The sequence below is a fragment of the Pinus tabuliformis genome, chromosome 7 (assembly GCF_031772625.1).
Source record: "Pinus tabuliformis cultivar Carrire ecotype Pingquan chromosome 7, CPIR1, whole genome shotgun sequence".
Taxonomy (NCBI): domain Eukaryota; kingdom Viridiplantae; phylum Streptophyta; class Pinopsida; order Pinales; family Pinaceae; genus Pinus; species Pinus tabuliformis.
In genome coordinates, this window is record NC_142293.1 from 140,667,472 (window position 1) to 140,687,308 (window position 19,837).

The following is a 19,837-nucleotide window of genomic DNA, read 5'->3' on the forward strand; positions in this document are numbered from 1 at the left end:
AACGAATGTCGGACCCACTCTGAACGCATACAATTGGAATCCAAATAAAATAAATCCCAATTCAATTCTTATCGAATCTGCCTTTCCCACAAATATTATCAGATTAGTTCTTCGCCATTTATCTTACCCTTTCAATCTGATGGTTGATGGTTCACCCCATCAACCAACATAATCGGTGATCCCCCACCGTTAAATTAAAACACACTTGATCCAGTGGTCAGCAGCGATATTGGACGGGGATCATGTGTGACGTTTAACTGCCCTTATGGAGCCGATAAGGAATATAAATCCTTGATCTATAAATTTTTGCGTCCGGTTTTGAAATTAAAGATCGATCACTTTATGACCCGATATCCATTGGATATAAGAGACCATCAAATCTATGATTTGCGAGACTTCAACTAGCAACAGTTTAAAAACGGCTTAACTCCCGCAGTTGACTGTGACCTAAGAGTTGAATATGAGATCAATGTCTAGGATCTTCAGCCATGATCAAGGAATCCGTACAGTCTTGTTATTGGGAAAACTAGTGTCCATTCAGAGCTGCTAGTCCCACTAAGACGGGTAGCTATCTTAGAAACAAACAAACTAAAGTTACTTGTGTCTTCCTTTATGAAAGATGGATGGGAGAGAAGTAGAGAGTACCAACCTCAGTCTTTCGCTAGTCTCCTTGCTCGTTTCCTCTCTCCCTTGATAGAGCTTTCACCACTACTTTATCACTTGTCCCGCTTCAAAGAACACCTGTAGAGTCAAAGAAGTAAAATACCATCAAAGCATAGAGATCTATAACCATAAACAATGTAGGATCAGATGTACATTAACCATATAAATGCATATACAAATACAAGATTCAGAGATATACAAGCATATGGAGGAAAAATCAAATAGCTTTATTGATAGAAGTAGTAGAAGAGAGGATTACAACCAAGTTGTCTGATCTAGCATCATCCTCCCAGCATGAAAGCCCTCTTCACCTCATACAAAGCAAGATCACCCAACAATGTATTCAAAGAGAAACCAACAACACTTCCTTGCAAATTACAAAATTCCAGCCTTTGGATCTCTAGGATGAGGGATCCATATATATATGTTTGCAGGAGAGTGAGTCAGCTTCTGGGATTTTGATTAGTTTCATTTCGCTGATAGTTCTTGGTTCCACTTGGATATTTCATCATCTCTTACTCATCCCTGGGCGAATTCAGAGAGGCAAGTGTCATATGAGCAGTTTCTAGAAGATTCTTTGAATTTCCACCTAGAAAACTACTTCTGCCATTTGTCTGCTCTCGCTCATTGCACCCTACAGAAGGGCTTTTCAGTATGCATCGCACCCCCCGTGTGTAATAGGTGAGATGAATCGCACCCTCAGCATGGAGCAGTCTGTATGGTCTAGTTTTGACTAGTTCTAAGTAGTTTTTCAGGGAGAACTTATGGGAAATGATGTAATCAGCTGACCTTGTTCCTTTAGGGTATGAAACAACACCTTTATGGGTTTAGAAGCCCTTGGTTTATGGACATATGTGATTAGGGTTGCAGTGCCCAAATATGTCTATAACAGTTGCCCCCTAAAGCATGAAGTAGTAAATCTTCTAATGTCGGGTGAAATGATCTATAATGAGGATCTGAGATATTTCGAACTAGAAGGTGACCTGTAATAAGATACAATACCATACATTATATTCATAATATTTTCATGATATAGTTAAGGCGGGCATTCCCATGCTCAACTTTATAAATTCATTTTCATGTACATAAGACAGACAATCGTTTGTGTGGCAAACTGATGATTCTGGTAGAGCCATCATCCTTTAGTTTTGGATGATTATTTGTGCAGCTGTGATGTACATTTGACGTCTTTATTTTCCTAAATATATCGTAGCCCGGATGGATGAAGCTAGATCTAGGGTCTTCAAACTCGTTCAATCTTCACCCGAAGTACAAGTCGATCCATGTGAAAAGATGTTCTGATGTCGAACATGGAAAGACATCGCTTGATTACCAACCAATGATGTAAGTTGTTAATGGGCACGAGAGGAATCACCGATAATGATAATTACCCTCAAGGTACTGCAGTGCAATTCACGTGGTGTGAATACATGAGTTGATTTCGAACACCACGCAAAATCTTTCGGTCGAAGGCCATTGATGTAAACCTGTCGTCGGAAGTGAGAAACTTTCCATTGAGGCATGCAATCTTCAAAGTACTGAAAGGGTTTTTCCTAAGTCAACTTCTTTGATAATGAGCTGATGTCGACAAGAAGTGACCCATCGTAGGAGGGACTTAATGAATCCCACATCTACGACACGAAATGTAGCAAATGATTTTGTGGAGGTGAAAATGATATGATGATACAAGGTTCACGGTGGCGGTCATGAAAAATGGAGAGTGAAGGTATTACAATGGATGAGGAGTTAGCTAGGTTGGTGAATTCTCTTAGCAACTTCTCTTGAACATATCGGGGACACTGAAATGGATTGGTAGCGTTAACCCCAAAATGGATGGTACGACGGACCAATGGTGATATGACCGGTGAACGGAATAAACCAACCCGACTCAATCATGGTGACGGAGTGAAAGTGTCATGTTCAAGAGCGACCTGCTACTGATGAAGTTATTCAAGTTTTCTTCCCTTTTTCCCCAGTAATTGCTGACCAGTACCTCTTTATTTTTGTCAAGCATGAGGAGGATAACATATGCTTGTTCTATAATTTTCCCTTCGAGAAAACCTGTCGCTATGTTTTAACAAGCCTAGCAACAGTGAAACTCACTCTTGTCTGCATGGACAAGTTTGTCGCTATTGTTTTAACGAGTTTAACAACAAAGATAACTTGATCCTTTTCAATTTTAGAGATTCTAAAAAGGGATGGAAAGGCAACTCCAGTAGTCCTTTTTTGTAATGTAATCCCTTAAGTCTGAAAAAGTGTAAAATAATACGAAAGGGATGACTTTTCGATAGTTTTAACGAGCCGAAAAAGACAAGCGCTTGATCTTTTTGTGTAATGATCCCTCAGGTCCAAAAAGATTAAAATCTAGAGGAGGGATGGCACTTCCGACCATTTTAACAAGCTGGAGAGGCCAATTGCTCGACAATCTTTTCATATTTTATGAGTCAGATGAAAAGAGCTTAAAGGAGACTTGTTTTTTAAGGAACGAGTGATGTTTTTGGATAGCAACTGGTTCCAGGTAAGATTTAGAACTTTTCAATCATGGCAGTGTAAAGAAGGTGGCTAATAGAATCACTCGTTGCAGTTGTTCCTAAAAAGGGTAAACAATCAAATGGAGGCATATGATCGGCTAAAAAAAGAGTGGAGGTGATGGTAAGAACACAACCAAGTTTCAAAAGCTGATAGTCATGCGATCGCAATGGTTATTTACCAAAGGGAGGGTTCATTTTTTAATGAGCTTGAACTCTGGGGGAACATTTGCTCATTGCTAGGTTTATTTTTTAATGAGCTTGAACTTTGCGTAAAACTGCTCGTGGCTAGGTTTATTTTTTTACGAGCTTGAACTTTGCGTAAAACCGCTCATGCCAGTCATATAATAAGCATGTCTCATCGGTAGGTTCATTTTTTAGGGAGCATGCCCCATTCGAAACTTTGCTCCAGATCCTTTCATTATGCAAGCTAGGAAGACCAACCTACGAGTTTAAAGGGTTAAGAGTCTACAAACTAAGAAAATAAATGGTCGCTTTTCACTTGCATGCAAAAAGGTTTGCATGCCTCCAGGTATAAATAGAGTTTCCAGGTCACCATATGGAAGTTCTTGCATTAGCAAGATTGTTCCATCCGCGTCGTAAACAAAACACTTCCTTGGCTACGTCCATCGAAATGGACAAAGGTGACTATTTTCAGTGCCAATCACATAACCTTTGACGGGGGAATCCTTTTCCAGTCCAAATCCATTTTCCTAAATAGGCAGGGGTATCAGACTAGTCATATTCCTACGCGGAAACCTACCTTATAACTGGGGTTTTCCTGCTGAAGCAAACCAGGGCACATGCCTCCTAGGTTTCAGTCACAATAACCAAATCACTAGCGATCATTAGGTGGACGAACTGGAGATTGATGAGACATTCCTTGCGTAAAAAGACCAGTTAGGGATGGCATTTGACTAATAGTTGTGTTTGAACAAGGGAATGAAAGCTGGTCTACAAGCTGAACCACTCTACCTTCATGTGGAAGACACGTCACTCGAAAGAGTGAGGAAAAAATAGCTCCCATACTATAAATGTAGTCACACCCAAGGAGTATATTGTAATCTAGAGGTCCTTGGACTGCCATCGCGTTTAGATGAACGATTTTCCTTCTGAAAGTTATAGGCAAATTTGGAAGGATCCCTAACAGTCGACTGGTTCCTTTGTTGAAGCTTGTCAGATTTCGAATCTCAGGCAGAAGCGATGGTGAACCAAGCACTTTCCAAGTAGTTGAGGAAAGGATACTCACAGAAGCCCCTTCACCTATGATAGTACCAACCATGATCATTTTGTAAGCTTGTACTATGATTCGGAATGGTACATTAGATGGTAGGTAGGGTCTGCCTAATAGATTCCAATCAAAGGAAATGACTAGGTTGCTTGGAGGAGGGACCGAATAAATAGCCAGGTAAATCTCTGACGAACTTCCTTCTCGTGGTAAAGGGATGGGTAGATTTCCCCCGTGTTCATCGGATTCTGTGTTGATGAAAAGAATTTGAACGGTGTCATTCTCATCCTCTTTGGTGATAGTATCATCTGAAGGTGGACCTTCTGAAGACAAGATTGGGTCGACTACCATCTCGACCTGTTGAATTTGGTCCAGTGTGGACTCAGAGAGTTTATCTTCAATGATAGGTTCTTCGACCGACAACAAAGGTGTGTCGATCGGATTTTCAACAAGAGATGGACTCGGCAAGAGTTTCTTGTATCCAAGAGGAAGTTGCTGCGTTGATGTAGGACGGTTATCCAAGACTCTTTTAGCTTCATCTAGGAAAGGACAACGGTGGAGGGCATGATCGCCTTCACATAGTCTACAAGGAAATTTAGATCTTCCTTTCTTTCCATTGACTTCGTTTTCACTAGTCGATGGTGTGCTCTCAACATGATCATTAGAGATTGAAGACACCGGATTGTGCAAACGGGGAGACCAGTCCCTTAGGATCTGTGGGATGTAGGGACAATCTCAGTGATAGTGGTCTCCCTTGCAAATGACACATGGATATTTAGGTTTAGATGGTGCAGTGTGTGGATTTTAACCAGACGATGTATGGTTGCCCCCTTTCACCATCGGCTTCTTCTTCTTCTTCTCCTTCCCTTTCTTCTTCTTCTCAGTTACTTGGTTACTAGCTTCACCAAGCGAAGAGGAAGAAGGAGAGGGAGAAACAAACGAAGTAGAAGGTTGGGGGGTAACTCTAGTGTCATCTGGTTACTATTTTGATTGCTCAGGAATTGTTGTGTTTTGAACAACAAAGGACTAGAAAATACATACTGCCAGGCCAATTGTGAGTCCTGGAAGGGACAATGTAGCCATGTGTGGAGCACCAACGTCTCCCCAAGAGGAGAAAGGACTAGGATTTCCCCCAAGGGGAAATCCTTAATTGGTAGACTCCATTTTCTCAACCTAAAGACCAATGAGGGAACAGTGACGTTATTCCGATTAAAATAAATTTTATGACGCTTTGACACAACTTGATTTTTCAATTTTTAAGAGTCAAGAAAAAGCTAAAGATGACTCTAGTCGTCTTCGATTTTTAATGAGCCTGAAGTGACAAGTGCTCAGATGGACCTTTTCTTTTAAGGAGTCTGAAAAGGAATGAAAGTGACTTCTCTGGAAATCTAGACAGAGGGATTACCAAACCAATGGCAAAACTGTTTTATGGTATGGCAGTCAATCTTCCCGAATGTTGTGTTCAGTGCATTGTGATCAATAGGGCGGCAGACATGGCTTCCTAAGGATAAAGGATGTAGCCTATTGTGGTCTCCAATATATACTCGACGATACGTGGGAGCACAAGTCCATACTGGCACTTGTCATCTCAAAAAAGAGAAATCACCCAACCTACGATGAAAGCGATAGTTACCAGGCTTTACGACGCCGGAATACGTCTCTAGCCTAGACTTCTAAATGTTGTGCGTTAGGTTCCAAAGCCTTTTTATGTTCATTGAGGTTTATTTTACAGTTTATCTTTCTTAAGAAGTTTGCCTTTAAGTTTCACCGCATGATGTAGATATACAATTCCTAAATATCCAATCTAAAATGATAAACAGTCATTTATTTTCTTTTTGCAATGAAAATCCTAGCTACTAAGGAAAGAGAAATGAAATTCTTTCAACATAGAGCAGAGAGCACACACTAGATGCACTTTTCCTAAATCAACTTCAGCAACAGTCTAAATGCAAATGCACATGCATGTATTGTTTTTCATTTTCCTTAATGTGAGAATGACAAAAAGAAAACTAAGTATAGATCTGAACTATCTTCTTTCAAAGCGATAGTCCTAACAATTTTCTTTTCAAAAACGAAAGTAAGGCCAAGACGACACTTTGCGATTTCGAATTTAAAATTGCTTTCGACACTTGAAATACTATTAATTAAAATAAAATACAATGGAAAAAGTGTAATCAGCTATCTAAAAGAGGAATGCTTTGCGACACTCTTTTTCTTGACTGAAAACGACACTTGCGACACTTTCAAATCAAAAGACGATAGTTCGATTAAGCTACTATTTGCAAAGGAGAACTGTAAATGATGAAAAATACATTAAAAAACATTCACAATTCCTTCTGATGGAGGTTGAATAATGCAAAGGAAGATGGTTTCAACAGAGATATACTGATCATAGACAGCAAAACTATTGAATAAAGCTGAAGACAATGAAGAAAAAACCAAAATCTGGAGGCAGAAACAGTCTCATTCAATCATCGCACCTGTAACACAGGGAAACAGGGATGCATCTCACCTGCAACACACGGGAGGTGTGATGCATCCAGATTGCCAAGAAGAGACAATGTGATGGTCCAGGGACGAGACTGAGCTTGGTTTTCACTCACAGTTTGCAGCTAAGTTCAGGGATTTAGGCTAAGCTAATGATTGCCAGTAAACACAAAGTATAGGGGCTGATCTAATGAGGTTGTTTGAGCTACCACCATGGTACTTAGGATGTTTGCAAGCTAGATGTTCAGTTCATAAATGAACCTAGAGATTGACTGAAGTAGCGTTGATCTACTTTGCAGTTGCATAGCAAAAGCAGTTCGAAGGCTTGTTGGCTTAACTTCAAGCTTCGTCTGTGGTTTATAAAGCAAACAATAGTAACAAAAAAAGCAAACTATTCGCTCCACAGCAGAGTCGCCATTTTGTTATAGGGAAAACTAGTGTCCATTTAGAGCTGCTAGTCCCACTAAGATGGGTAGCTATCTTAGAAACAAACAAACTAAAGTTACTTGTGTCTTCCTTTATGAGAGACAGATGAGAGAGAAGCAGAGAGTACCAACCTCATTCTTACGCTAGTCTCCTTGCTCGTTCCCTCTCTCCCTTGATAGAGCTTTCGCCACTCCTTTCTCACTTGTCCTGCTTCAAAGAAAACCTATAGAGTCAAAGCAACAAAATACCATCAAAGCATAGAGACCTATAACCATAAACAATGTAGGATTAGATGTACATTAACCATATAAATGCATATACAAATACAAATTTTCAGAGATATACAAGCATATGGAGGAAAACTCGAATAGCTTTATTGATAGAAGTAGTAGAAGAGAGGATTACAACCAAGTTGTTTGATCCAACATCATCCTCCCAGCATGAAAGCCCTCTTCACCTCATACAAAGCAAGATCACCCAACAATATCTTCAAAGAGAAACCAACAACACTTCCTTGCAAATTACAAAATTCCAGCCTCTGGATCTCTAGGATGAGGGATCCATATATAGATGTTTGCAGGAGAGTGAGTCAGCTTTTTGGATTTTGATTAGTGTCATTTCACTGATAGTTCTTGGTTCCACTTGGAGATTTCATGATCTCTTACTCATCCCTGGGCGAATTCAGAGAGGCAAGTGTCATATGAGCAGTTTCTAGAAGATTCTTTGAGTTTCCACCTAGCAAATTGCTTTTGTCATTTGTTTGCTCTCACTCATCGCACTCTACAAAAGGGCTTTTCAGTATGCATCACACCCCCGTGTGTAATAGGTGAGATACATCGCACCCTCAACATGGAGCAGTCTGTATGGTCTATTTTTTACCAGTTCTGAGTAGTTTTTTAGGGAGAACTTCTGGGAAATGATGTAATTAGCTAACCTTGTTCCTTTAGTGTATGAAACAACACTTTTAGGGGTTTAGAAGCCCTTGGTTTATGGACATACATGATTGGGGTTGCAGTGCCCAAATATGTCTATAACAACTCTTACCCCCGCAATTGTTGATCACCGTCGGATCTGCCAGCCAACAGACGATCCTGATTTATTCTGTGGTTTCTTCACAAATTTAACAAGTTATGCCAAGACTTAGTGCTTCTGCCAAGTTAGTCAGTCTCTAAACTATATACTCCAGTTTCTTAAAACATATCCAGGCTCTTAACTGTTCACTGTAATTACAGAGGATTCAGCCTACGATCTATGAAACCAATCACATAACAAAATATCGTGCAAAACAAGCTTCGTACACAAACTCCTTTTGTTCATAACGGTCTTTACATTATGTACAGAACATCTCGTGCTCTGATCTGTTCTCTCTACACTATCTAACCTCTGTGTAACACACTCTGCCTACTCTAACACACTCAATACTAAATTATACAAAGAAATACATAATCCACACTGTATTCATATTGATAACTATTTACTGAAGAAACAGTCACACTCAACTATGTTCAGTTCTCTCCTCACTCATCCATCCTATCTTTCCATCTAAATCTAACCCCTTACTCATTCCAAAAAATTACAATTTATACAAAATGCATATTCATGAACCCATTTGGTTTAGATCCATAAATCTCTCATTCTTCCCTAAAGAATCTCTTCACTCCACTTTTTTCTCAAACAAATGCTAATTTAAGCTTTCAAATCCCTCATAGCCTATTCAAACCAGATAATCTAATTGCTTGGCTTGATCTCCACGTAGGGAGGATCAATCAGCTACTTATACCCTTTTCTGCTCAGATTTTGACAACAAATAAAACACTCTCATACATTTAAATTAATAAAATTAATTAATCTCTTGTCTTCCAACCCTTTTTTAGCCACAACATGTGATTATACCATCACATTGTTGACTAGGTCTAAATGCTCCTGCATCAGTGTGGGTGAATGTTGAGCCTCATAATTGTTTCCTTTTTGACACCTTTTTCACTCATTTCACCTGATTTTGACCACCATAATCACTCCATGGGCATCAGATAACAAGAATAATGGCATGGCAGGTATATATTTGTCTTGTCTTTCATAATTTCATAATGTTCCTTATTGTTAATCTAATATTTCTTTCAACTACCAAAACAGGGTGATTCTGCAACTAAGCTCATGGTGTGCTGGGTTCCGGAGCGCCAACTGGAGTGAGAAATAACAATGAAGGTGGATAAAGATGTGTACAAGGATTTCCTCCTATCTACATGAACCAGATCAGTGAAGGAAGCTTCTAGTCACGCAGTCAAAGGAAGAGTCAACTCTGTTAGCTAAATTAGGGAAGCGAGAAATGATATGCACGCCTCACGATTTTCTTTGTCAAATAGGAAAGCGTGAGCAAATCTCATGATATTATCTTTTATGTTTAATTATAGTATTATGTTATTGAAGTTTAAGCTCTGAACATTAGTAATACAGGATTATAAAAGACCTTGTAGCAGATAATTTGTTAGGCCCCTATACTACTAGTGTAACCCCTTATTGCTATTAGTACAACCCACTTATTATATTGATGTACCCATGTAGTGCCCATATTGTTACTATTGTGCCACATAGAAGCCCATTATTGTTATTATTGTGCCCTTACATTATTATTGTTATGTCGGCTCTGATTATGTTATGACCCCTTAGACTCCTATATATAGAAAGGAGATCTTTTCATTTGTATCATCAAAGAATTTTTCATTTATGTAATGTAAAGGAGGTTGCCCCCTCGAAGAGGCTGAATTCTAAGACATTGATCTATCTTTTCTATCTTTTCTTGAGCTGGTTTCATAACATTTGGTATCAGAGCTTTGGATTCTAGGGTTTCGCTGTTCCAAACAGGTCATCGTGGCATTTTCGCTATAACTTTTTTTCTACGACGTTTTAGAAGTTGCAAAAAAAACCAATTTGAGAAGAAATCATGTTGAACCTCAGGTCCAAATTTCAGATCTTTTTGCGCTATATTTGCGGAGATATGATCTGAGGAAGTTGGTTTTTTTGTAGACTCCTAAATTACATTCCAAACAAGTGACCTCGGGAAAATCGTCATAACTTTCTCCTTGAGGATCGGATTGAAATTTCGTAAGAAGGTACAGAAAGAGGATGGACTTTAGTTTCTTGTATGCATTTTTCAGATCCAAAGGTTGAAACAGTGACTCGTGGCACGTCATACAATTTCACTCTACTGAACTAGCCTATAATCAAGTCACTGTGGGAGATTTCGCATAACTCTTCCTTGGAGAATCCAATTTGGGTCAAACTTGTGGCATTGGAAAGAGGACGCATAGGGATACTAAATGTCGCAATTTTAGAACTTAAAGATCTGAAAGTACATAGTTACAGTCGTTTCAATATCAAGCTCCTAAAATCAAGAAAAAGCAAGATGAGGAAGTTTTATGGCAAGGATCCGGTAAATTGGATACTTCAGATGGAGCAATATTTTGATCTACATGGTGTACCACTGTTACAAAAGGTATGTATTGCATCTTCATATTTAGAATCGGATCAATTTTTATGGTATGAAGGGCTTTGTTCTCGTAGACAACTTGTTACGTGGTCAATTTTCATGGAGGAAATGATAGCACATTATGAGGATACAAAGAGAAACACCTTCTTTAGAGCAACACCACAACAAATGGAAAGAGTAAAAGGGCTTTGTGACATACTGGAAAGCAAAATTATGGAACCAGGAAGCATACCCCTCACAACTATAAAGATCGAAGTGTTGTTTCTCCCAGCCTTCCACAACCTACAAGGGTTACACCACAACAATTGGAAGAAAAAAGAGAAAAAGGGCTTTGTTACAATTGTGATAGCAAATGCACTAAAGGTCATAAGTGTGATGAGAAGAAATTATTTTACATAGAATATGAAGAGGAGGAAGAAAACGATCAAGAAACATCAAAAGAAGAGGATATACGCCAGGACCCCACCGCAAAGAAAGAAGAAATGAATCAGACCATATCTTGCAAAGCATTGGCAAGAATTACCACTCCTCAAACTCTCAAGATAGAAGGACATATCAAGAAGAAAAAAGGTGCAAGAAGTGAAAGATCACATCGAGAAAGAAGAAATGAATCCAACCATATCTTTTAATTCATTGGTCAAAATTACCACTCCTCAAACTATCAAGATAGTAGGACATATCAAGAATAAAAATGTTCAAGAAGTGAAAGATCACATCAAGCATCAAGAAATGAATCCGACCATATCTTGTAAAGGATTGGAAGAAATTACCACTCCTCAAACTCTAGAGATAGAAGGATATATCAAGAAGAAAAAGGTTCAAGCAGAGAAATATCACATCGAGCATCAACAACAAGTTCTCCAACTTTTAAAGGATAACGCCACTTCAGTGCAAAATCAAACGAAACAACAAGTAGATCAACATCGCAGTGAAAAATGTTTTGATGTAGGTGATTGGGTATTTTTACTGCTACATCTCAAGCAAGCTATTTATGCGAAGGAAATGTTGGCAATACTACATGCACTTAAAAAATGGTGACCTTACCGAATGGGAAGACTCTTCAAGGATGAGGATGTGGAAGCATTGTTTTGTGCTATTTCTATTATCCAACCAGATTGGATAAACGAAGCAAGGGATGAATGGAAGAAGGACGAAGAAGTATGGCCACTTATTCAAAAGTTGCAAAAGATCCCAATTCGAACAATATTGCCAGAAATTGAAGAGGAAGGAAAAATCATATTGGAACCTGGAGTAGTCACAGAAACAAGAACCCGACAGGTATGAAATCGATCAATTTTAGAGTATCTCATCAAGTGGAAGAACTTACCTGCTGAAGATTCGACATGGGAGGACAAGAATTTTATACAAAAGCATCAAGAACTACTCAAGCGTTGAGGACAACGCTTTTTGAAGGAGAGGGGCATGTTAGGCCCCTATACTACTAGTGTAACCCGTTATTGTTATTAGTACAACCCACTTATTATATTGATGTACCCATGTAGTGCCCATATTGTTACTATTGTGCCACATAGAAGCCCACTATTGTTATTATTGTGCCCTTACATTATTATTGTTATGTCGGCTCTGATTATGTTATGACCCCTTAGACTCCTATATATAGAAAGGAGATATTTTCATTTATATCATCAAAGAATTGTTCATTTATGTAATGTAAAGGAGGTTGCCCCCTCAAACAGGTTGAATTCTAAGGCGTTGATCTATCTTTTCTATCTTTTCTTGAGCTGGTTTCATAACATAATTTACAGTGACTTATGTTATGCGACAACGATAATTAAAAACTTCGTTTTCAATTCAATTACAAGATATCCTTCTTGTTTCAATGTGTGTTTGAGTGTTGATTTCAATTCGCAACTATCTGCTTGTGGAGGGCCCCCTCAAGTAGTCAGGTTTTTCAATTTATTTGTTATTTTCTTGATTAGAATTTCTGCTTAACTCAAATCATTAGTCATTTTTTATTAAGTAGACGCATTTGTTAAAATGTTTTCTTTGTACTAATCTTAGATTTCGTAACAGGATTTGAATGATAACATCGACATATGGATTGAATCTAGCAGTGGTGAAATTGATAAGATTTTGTACTTAGAATAGGATTCAATTTTATAAAACAGAAGATTTATTTATAGTTCATATCCATAGTTGAATTATAAATTCGAGTGTGATTCTTTTCAAGCAAGATTATGATTTGTTTTGATTTGTTCATGCAAAGAGTGTGTTGTCTTGATTCAAGTTTCTTACAAAACAAAGTGATAGATATGCAATATAATTTGAAGAGTTTCATGAATTGAGTCTTATTATTTTTTATTGTCTATATTAAGAGTTTGATTGTTTTATTTTTGAGTTTTACTGCTTAGACATCATCTTCATAAGAATGTGTTCATCTTTCATAGGATTAATCTCAATAATGAATTCAATCATATGCATTTCAATTTGAATAATTAAAGGCTTCTAGCACATATAGTGCACTTACACTTCATCAATTTACTGATCTTGGTCGATAATTTATGCAACAATTTAAAACAATTAAATTGATAAACACCATGCTTATAAAAGAATCATGTATCAGACATATGTACTTATTGCAGCGATGAATAGATTGCTTCAGCCATGTGTGGCCTAATTATACCCTTTTCTGCTTATATTTTGACAACAAATAAAACACTCTCATACATTTAAATTAATAAAATTAATTAATCTCTTGTCTTCCAACCCTTTGTTAGCCACAAAATGTGATCATGACATCACATTGTTGACTAGGTATAAATGCTCTTGCATCAGACTCCCAAAGTTGAAAGTTTTCATGACCTCCTGGTCATGTGTTTTTTCTGTTTATCATCCAGTATCCCAAACTTTACTTTGTAACTAGTCATCACTTTCATCATGTTGTTGATTCAATTCTTCTGCCACTGTCACTTATGTTCTTCCAGGATTCCAAATCTTATGTTGTTGCTTGTTGATACAAATTTCTTTTGTTAATTTCTCTTCCTTGATGTCCCTCTTCTTAACTGACTTCATCTTCCACAATTTCTCAACTTCCTCTTTACATTTTGTTCTTAGCTGAACTCTACTGACATATGTCTGCTTTACATTCTCCCTTACCATAGAAATTATGAAATTTCTATCCAATTCTTCTTCACCTCTGTCATTTACAAATTGTTGCTTGTACTCTACAACTTCCCTTTCATTATCATTAAAGATAATCTTTCCCTTTATCTTATCAGGTTCATCTAATAATTTTTCCAGTAATTTGAATATTCCCTCATCTCCAATAAGCATATCATTTGCATATGACTCCTCTTTCCTACATAAAATCGATTTTCTACCACAATTATCAGATTTAAAGTTACTATGGATTTCTGTCTCTGTGGATAACTCTGCCATCAAGTCCTTATATTGATCCTCTGCAAAATTTATAAAACTATCAATAAATTTCATTTGAGCACTTTCTTGTTCATTACAGAATATTCCCTGTTTTGACACAAAAATGTCATTCAACAATTCAAGAATTAAAATCTCCTGAAATATATCATTGTGAAGTATCCTTTCACCTTTTGTACAACTAATTAATGTTGTTTCATCTTCACCTACAACAAAAACAAAATTCTGGTTTTCTAAAGCTTCTTCATGGTTTACAAATTCATAAAAATAGTCGACTTTAAAATCACAGAATTCAAAAACTTCTATATTTGTCAACATCTTCATACATTTCTTCACATTTTCCACACTGTCTGGATTTTCTATTGAAGATACTTCATTCTGGTTATCATCACAAATTTCCATTTGTTTGTCTTCAGCTTCCTTAATCATGACAATTTCCCTATCAATACCATCATTCTCAAAAGTATTAAATACATGCTCAAAATATCCTTCTATTTCAACTATTTCCTCAAACAGTTTCACTTCTTCATCAACATGCATGAGCACATTGTCCAATTGTTGTTCATCACCTGTCAAACCTGAAAATATACACATCATGTCAGTTTCAAAAATACAAGTCTCTTCATCTGAACTCTCATTGACCAGACCTTCATGCTCCTTTGAACTATTCGGATAGTTCACTAAGTTATTGAGAAATTCTTCCTCAACATCTCTGATTTCCTTTTCATCAAAGAAAACTTATGGGACTACAGCTTCTTGACTTTGCTTGACAATTTCATCATAAGTCTGCATAACATCCCCCTGTCCTTCACAATTTTCTCCAGCACTCAGTTTATCCAAATAAGACAACAATGTCTCCTTATCTTCTATGATAATACTTTGATCTTTCAAAGATTTCCTTGACTTAACTTCTTCAGCTGAGTTCTCTATGTCAGCTTCGCTTCTCTTCTCTTCACAACCCTGCAATGCATTAGCTTCTCTCCCTCTGTCCATTTTCCATTGGTTTTCTATCCATGTTAATATTCCTTCTAACATGATCCAATAAGTTTTCACTAAGAGAAGACACAACCATTTACTCATACCTTTTAATTTTCTCCACCAATTGAAGTCTTGAAAGTCTTCCTACACCTCCTTTTCTATTTTTCTTGTCTCTGCCTCTTTCATAGAGTCAATTTCATTTGGCTGCATACCTACAACTTTACATTTGCACAAATAATTAATCCAAAATTATTATATTCTCTTTCCTATGAAGATGCTACGAGCACCTTTCTCTCATGTTGATCTGTATAGATCATATCTTCGTCATTATCATCACTGTCATCACTGTCTCCTTCCCCAAGGAGAGATCCTTTCTCTAGTTCGCAAATGTATTCTACTCCTTCATCCTCAACTTTTCAAAGCATTAATTTCTCAGCAAAAAATTCTTTGACAGGCCACTTAACTCTTTTCCCCACATAAATTCCTTGTTCCAAATCTTCTCTGATTCCTTTCTGTACCATCTTCTTCAAATGACTGAATTCTATCTTCATCTCATCTAACTCTATGTCCATTTCTTCTTTACTCATTCTTTTGAGTTCAACTTCTTTGGCACTCTTTTTTCTCTGTCTGTGACTTTCCTCTGTACCCCTGTTATGATTGTACATAGTCAATTCCATTTCTTCCTCTAGTGAACTTCCCTTGTTCACTGAGCTGCAACTAGCCCTTTCTTTCATCTGTAACAAGTTTCCTTCATGCCTCACCACACTTTTCTGAGTTTAGCCTTTTGGCATCTATTGGTTCTTTCCTCGAACCTTTCACTGACTAGCAATTCTACTCAACACTCCTCTTGCTGGAATTGTTATCTTTAAGACAACTCTACCCACAATCACAATTGTGGTGTTGCGTCAACAACTTCTTCCCAACCACATTTGGAAGTTGTTCTCAACTTCTCTTGAACACTCCTTTCTCTAGGTTGTTGCATCTTCAATTGCTCACTTCCTTCTTTCACTCAGTAATTTCATTTACTGTTGGATATTGTCACCTTTACTCATCTGAGAGTTCTTCTTGCTTCATCTTCTTTAACATAGCTCATGTGCTATGATGTTGATACAATTCATTCTTCCTTCCAGCAATTTCACTGCTTCCATTGACTTGTACAATCTTATCTCAAGATACATCAAAGCACCTTTCAAACCTGGCAATTTTCCTTCAAAGATGTCATAAAACTAATTCTCATTCCATTAGTTAAATATTTGCCAAATGATTCATCTGTTTACTATTTCATTTAAACTTCTCAATTCAAAAGACTCCATACAGTCAGCAACTATTCTTCATCTTACAATTAAGATTCAATTTGAAATTCACCTACATTTACAAATTCATGACACACTACAAATTCCTTCTGATAATTTGTTGTAAGCAAATCCTGTCTTGCTTCTACAAATTCCAAAATTCATTCCTTGTAGTGGTTCTTCTTTCAGTCCTATTAAACCCAATCTCTGTTCTTTCAACCATCAATATCATTGTCTTCAACAATACTTTAAGCAATCCTTAATCATTAAAATTCTTCAAATCATTTAAATGATTTCAGTCATAACAAGCCACTTTTCTATTTGACTTTAAATTCAAAAATTTCTACTTCAATCTTGCTTTCAAATCAAACCAATCATTCAATCAATTTACATGGAAATTTCATTTGTCTGAAAGGAAATTTTCACTCCCTTGTTGTTCTCCAAACATCCAAACAAATCTCTCTGCTGACAAAGGATTCACCTTTTCCCTGTTCTGATCTCAGTGTCCTTTGCATTAAATTCTTTTGAGCTCTGATTTTACTTTAATTGTTCTAACATGCAGATATCTCCAATCTTTAACATCACTGTACTTCTATGTAGAATCCTTTTCGGCGCTGATACCAAAAATGATGCCACATAACTGACATCCTTTAAAATTCCCATGTGGACCTATGAGTTACAGGTCCACATATACCATGAAAGCCTTTGCATTGGTGGATTTAAAAAAAAAAACCGACCAATCACCAAATAGTGGAATAACACAAAACCCGCCAACGAACGCCTGACCCACTCCGAACGCATACAATCGGAACCCAAATAAAATAAATCCCAGTTCAATTCTTATTGGATCTGCCTTTCCCACAAATATTATCGGATTAGTTCTCCACCATTGATCTTACCCTTTCAACCCGACGGTTGATGGTTCACCCCATCAACCGACCTAATCAGTGATCCCCCACTGTTTGATCAAAACACACTTGATCCAATGGTCAACAGCGATATCGGACGGGGATCATGTGCGACGTTTAACCGCCCTTACGAAGCCGATAAGGAATATAAATCCTTGATCTATAAATGTTTGTGTTTGGTTTTGAAATTAAAGATCGATCACTTTATGACCTGATATCCGTTGGATATAAGAGACCCTCAAATCTACAGTTTGCGGGACTTCAACTAGCACACAGTTTAAAAACTGCTTAACTCCCGCAGTTGACTGTGACCTAAGAGTTGAATATGAGATCAACGGCTAGGAGTGAGTGCGGGGCTTCAGCCACGATCAAGAAATTCATACACTCTTACCCCCGCAATTGTTGATCACCGTCGGATCTGCCAGCCAACGGACGGTCCTGATTTATTCTGGGGTTTCTTCACAAATTTAACAAATTCTGCCAAGACTTGGCGCTTTTTCCAAGTTAGTCAGTCTCTAAACTATATACTCCAGTTTCTTAAAACATATCTAGGCTCTTAACTATTCACTATAATTACAAAGGATTCGGCCTACGATCTATGAAACCAATCACATAACAAAAGATCACGCAAAACAAGCTTTGTACACAAACTCCTTTTGTTCATAATAGTCTTTACATAATGTACAGAACATCTCGTGCTCTGATCTGTTCTCTCTACACTATCTAACCTCTATGTAACACACTCTGCTTACTCTAACACACTCAATACTGAATTACACAATCCACACTGTATTCATATTGATAACTATTTACTGAAGAAACAGTCGCACTCAACTATGTTCAGTTCTCTCCTCACTCATCCATCCTATCTTTCCATCTAAATCTAACCCTTTACTCATTCCAAAAGATTACAATTTATACAAAATGCATATTCATGAACCCATTTGGTTCAGATCCAGAAATCTCTCATTCTTCCCTAAAGAATCTCTTCACTCCACTTTTTTCTCAAACAAATGTTAATTTAAACTTTCAAATCCCTCATATCCTATTCAAATGAGATAATCTAATTGTTTGGCCTGATCTCCACGCAAGGAGGATCAATCAGCTACTTATACCCTTTTCTGCTCAGATTTTGACAACAAATAAAACACTCTCATACATTTAAATTAATAAAATTAATTAATCTCTTGTCTTCCAACCCTTTGTTAGCCACAACATGTGATTATACCATCACATTGCTGACTAGGTCTAAATGCTCTTGCATCAGTGTGGGCGAATGTTGAGCCTCATAATTGTTTCAGTTTTGACACCTTTGTCACTCATTTCACCTGATTTTGACCACCATAATCACTCCATGGGCATCAGATAACAAGAATAATGGCATGGCAGGTATATATTTGTCTTGTCTTTCATAAATTCATAATGTTCCTTATTGTTAATCTAATATTTCTTTCAACTACCAAAACAGGTGATTCTGCAACTAAGCTCATGGTTTTCTAGGTTCCGGAGCGCCAACTGGAGTGAGAAATAACAATGAAGGTGGATAAAGATGTGTACAAGGATTTCCTCCTATCTACATGAACCAAAATAGTGAAGGAAGCTTCTAGTCACACAATCAAAGGAAGAGTCAACTCTGTTAGCTAAATCAGGGGAGCGAGAAACGATATGCACGCCTCACGATCTTCTTTGTCAAATAGGAATGCGTGAGCAGATCTCGTGATATTATCTTTTATGTTTAATTATAGTATTATGTTATTGAAGTTTAAGCTCTGAACATTTATGATACAGACTTATAAAAGACCTTGTAGCAGATAATTTACAGTGACTTATGTTATGCGACAACAATAATTAAAAACTTCGTTTTTAATTCAATTACAAGATATCCTTCTTGTTTCAATGTGTGATTGAGTGTTGATTTCAATTCGCAACTATTTGCTTGTGGAGGGCCCCCTCAAGTAGTTAGGTTTTTCAATTTATTTGTTATTTTCTTCATTAGAATTTCCGCTTAACTCAGTTCATTAGTCGTTTTTTATTAAGTAGATGCATCTGTTAAAATGTTTTCTTTGTACTGATCTTAGATTTCGTAACAGGATTTGAATGATAACATCAACATATGGATTGAGTGTAGCAGTGGTGAAATTGATAAGATTTTGTACTTAGAATAGGATTTAGTTTTATAAAACATAAGATTTATTTATAGTTCGTATTCATAGTTGAATTATAAATTCAAATGAGTGTGATTATTTTCAAGCAAGATTCTGATTTGTTTTGATTTATTCATGCAAAGAGTGTGTTGTCTTGATTCAAGTTTCTTAGAAAACAAAGTGATAGATATGCAATAGGATTTGAAGAGTTTCATGAATTGAGTCTTATTATTTTTTATTGTCTATATTAAGAGTTTGATTGTTTTCTTTTTGAGTTTTACTGCTTAGACATCATTTTGA